We start from the raw sequence: 4,288 nt of genomic DNA on the forward strand, positions 1-4,288 counted from the left end.
CGAAGTGGAGAGAGACGCCACAGCGCCCTGGGACTGAAAAACAGAAGGGAGAAGGCCGGGGGGCGAGGGAGGGGAGGGGTGATGAGGGGGAGGGGTGGGCACAGCCCCGAAGCCATGCTGCCCACAGCACCCTGCACCCCTCCTCCCTACCTCAGTTACCCCCATGTCCTGGATGGTCCAAGAGGCCAGAGTCCACCTCACCTTGGTGTTCAGGTAAACGTGAAACTCAAGGACACAGGAGCCAGGAGCAAAGTAGAGAAAAGGCCACGAGGGTCTCCCTAGTCTGGGCCCAGGGTAGGGACCCAGGCCAAGCAAGAGGACAGAGTGACCCACTTTGCTACCCCAGAATAAGTGCCAGGCCCTGGCCAGGCTCCCCACGTGCAGCGTGGGATCTGGACCTCACTACAGGCCAGCAGGGCGGAATCACTAATCCACCTGCCGAGGAGTTCGGTGAGGTACATTCATTCACATCCCACAATCCCGTAGGGAGGGGCTTACTGGCCCTGCATGGGGGCTCCGTGACTTGTCCCAGGCTCACACAGGTCTCTGGGCCCAGTGCTCAGCCTGTGCCCAGCCCCCTCTGGGGCGGTAAACAGGAGGCCAAGATGGGAGTGACAGGACAGCCCTGTCCAGGTAAAGGTCCCCGTGGTCAGACAGGAGCCAGCCTTGGCTCTGCCCTGGTCTCAGGCTCAGGCCCAGGCCCTGGTCAGGTCTGCCCAAGGCTTGATCTCTGGGGGCTGGGGTCACTGGGGTTAAGGTGTCTGCCCAGGGTCAGACAGACCCAGGTTAGAGTCCTGCCCCAGGGACTCAATGGCTGATCCTCTACCGCCTGTGGTCTCCAGGGTGCTGGGAGTTTGGGGGGCGGGGGGTTGTGCTTGCTGTGGGATGGTTGCTGCCTGGAGACCTAGAGGTGTAGACGGGCTCTGGAGTCAGGTGCACCAGTTCACATCTTGGCTCTGACCCTGAGCAGCCATGTCCTGGGCAAGCCACGTAACCTCTTGAGCCTCAATGTCCTCATCTGTAAAATGGGGAGATAACGGTAACCCTCATAGGCTGGTTGTGAGGGGTCAGTTACCCACGGGACGGGCATTCAGCAGAGTCAGAGCCCCATCCATGTCAGATGTGATTCCCTTGCAGCCCTGAGGATGTCATCGACAGAGAAAGCCCTGGGGTGACAAATCTGGGAGCGAAGCTCTGACATTCACTCCCCTCCACACTATGTGATCCTCCCCAGGGCTTTGACCCTTTATATGTAAAAGGAAGATGGTGACGTCCATTTCATAGGGCTGTGGTGGGGATGAAATGGCAGTGTAAGAGCCCCTCCCCCACGCCAATACCTGGCACCAAGGAGGGCCCAGGGACTGAGGTTGCCCCCCCCCTGCCCATGGAACCTGCCCCAGGCATTGCTGCTTGAGGGGACTGGAGCTAGGCCAGTTTGGAAGGTATCTGGTGGGTTGGCTGGTTGGTAATCCTATAAGCTGACACTCAGCTCACTGCTCGTGCCAGGTAGAGAGCAAAGTGCTTCGCACAGCTATTATCCCCCTGAACCCTCCCAATACGACTGCTGATGCCCCCATTTTACAGATGAGCAGGTCAGACGTGAGCAGTGACTTGCCCAAGGCCCCACAGGTGGCAAACTGTCGAGCCCAATTAGAACCCAGCCAGCCTCCCCGAAGAGCCTGCCTTCTCAGCCACCCACCCTCCCCGCCAGCAGTAGCAGAGACGAACAACCAGAAGGTGACAGTCCTGCCTGTGATGATGGTGCCTGAGGGGACAGAACCCTCTGCTTCCCCTGCAGGAGACCCCATGACTCAGCCGAAGGGGGCTCGCCATCTGGCCCGGCACACAGATTCACTTTCTAGGGCAGATCTGCCCGGGACACCGTCTCCCACTGTTTTATTTTATCTACTGAGCTGAGCAGGCCTGCAGGACAGAAGGTGGGCACAGCACTGCTAGCATCCCTACGAGACGGGGATGGAGGAGGGACGGAGGAGGGATGCTGCTCCACACGCAGCACTGGATGTTGAGGACGCCCACCTGGTTTCAACTGAAGAAAACGTACAGCGTGAGAGCTGTCAGTTTCAGTTTTATTCAGGGATCTTACTGGGGGCTACAGCCTGGGAGGCGGCCTCTCAGAGAGCTCTGCGGAACCGCCCCAAAGAGGCAGCGGGAGAGGCCAGTATATATATATGGTTTTAGCTAAGGAGCATGTGCAATCCAGCATACATCTCGGTAGAAGGTCACTGCCAGTCACGAGGAACAGATATCTCAGTTAAGTATTTTAGTGCTTTTCTCAGTATGGGAAGACGCAAGAATCTGGGTTCGTAAGAAATTCTTCCTGAAATATATCTATCTAAGGGCCTGTTTTGCCTCTTTTTCCAAAGCACAGAGTACCTCATCCTGTTCCTTGTCTTGAATTCCTTTCAGGGTGTCCTGTAGGTCGGCGACTGCAGTGGCTAATGACTTGATCCTTGTAGAACTGGGTGGAAGGTGATTTTGTTTTACACCAGGCCCCCGCCTTGGGTGACTTCCCCCGCCCCTTTGGCAACTCAGTGACCTTGTTCCTTCTCCCCCTCATAGCCTGCACCCAGGAACAGCTCCACTCTCGGTGTGAATGTGGACAGAGGGGAGATGACCATGATTAGGGCTCACAGAGGGTTCTCTCACTTCGTGGGAAGTGAGAGGGCTTGTGGTGACAAAGAGACAAGCTTTGGGGTGTATTGGTCTCAAGTCACTTAACCATTTGGGATCAGTTTTCTTGTCTATAAAATGGGGTGATATGTATTGATAATTCTTGAAGCTAATTGAGGGATTCATGGGGATTTATTACACTACTCCTTCCACTTTGTGTATGTTTGAAATTTTCCATAATAAAAAAGTTTGTAAAAAATGGAATGATAAATCACACCTTTGTAGGAGGAAGTAGGATAATACCACATGTAGAGAGCTCAGTGCTGGGCAAGCCTACAGCAAATGCTCAGTGAGTACCAGCTGTTACTGTTATTATTAAAACAAAAACCATCCAGTCCAAGCCCCTGTAACTGTACGGAGAGAGAAACTGAGGCCCAGAGAAAGCAAGAGATGGGTTCCAGACTCCAAAGTTGTGAACGAAGTGGGCCAGAAGGAAGGCCCAGGTCCTCAAGGCCTGCATCCCTCACCCTGATAGGTCTCAGCCCTGCTGGGGATCTTCTGGGTGTCCTCAGAGAAGCCAGCAAATCTCCGGCTTCAAAGGGTAATTTTCAAAGAGAGGAAACACTCCCTGTCTCTGATATTAAACATAGAACCATGTCAGTGCCCTAAAGGGGCCCCTGGATTGGGAAGGGGCTTTTGGGGAGGGAGCTCAGACACCCATTGAGCACCTACTGCATGCCAGGCATGGTGCCAGGCACTTAAGTCAGACAAGGCTGTGCTCAGATCCCAGCTCTGCTGCTGATTTGCTATGGCCTTGAGCAATTCCTTTACCACTCTGAGCCTCAGTTTTCTCGTCTGTGATATGGGAAAATAAGAGCCACTTTCTGGGAGGGTGAGAGGAGTAAATGTAATAATTTACATGGGGCGCCCGGCGCACAGTGGGAGCTCACACACTCTAGTTCTCTTCCCCTCAGCACTGACTAGACTGGTGACCTGGTTGACCCCTGCTCCCCTGGCTCCATCCCCTCCTCTGCTGGAAACAGCCTCAGAGCTTTACACTCCTCCCCTGCACAGCAGCCCAGGGTCCAGAACACCACCTTTTCTCTGTCTGCTCCTTACAGACCAACAAAGGCTCATCCTGAGGGCCAGGCTGGGGGCACAGTGGGTGCGGAGGCAGGAAGGGGGAGGGGGGGTTGGTTGCTCTTTGAGAAACAGTCAGAGGAGGGGCCAGTAAGCATGACGGGGAACAAAGAAAATCTACCCTTCACTGATTCAAGACTGGATGATGGTGGTGATGAGGATGATGGTGATGGTGGTGAGGATGGTGAGGATGCTGATGATGATGGTAGTGGTGGTGGTGGTGAGGATGGTGATGGTGGTGAGGATGATGATGGCGGTGGTGAAGATGCTGATGGTGATGGTAGTGGTGATGGTGGTTGTGGTGAGGATGATGATGGTAGTGGTGGTGGTGGTGGTGAGGATGGTGATGGTAAGGATGGTGAGGATGCTGATGGTGATAGTGGTGAGGATGATGATGAGGATGGTGAGGATGATGATGGCGGTGGTGAGGATGCTGATGGTGATGGTAGTGGTGATGGTGGTTGTGGTGAGGGTGATGATGGTAGTGGTGGTGGTGGTGGTGAGGATGGTGATGGTG

This window comes from Physeter macrocephalus, chromosome 3 (genome assembly GCF_002837175.3).
Source record: "Physeter macrocephalus isolate SW-GA chromosome 3, ASM283717v5, whole genome shotgun sequence".
NCBI lineage: Eukaryota > Metazoa > Chordata > Mammalia > Artiodactyla > Physeteridae > Physeter > Physeter macrocephalus.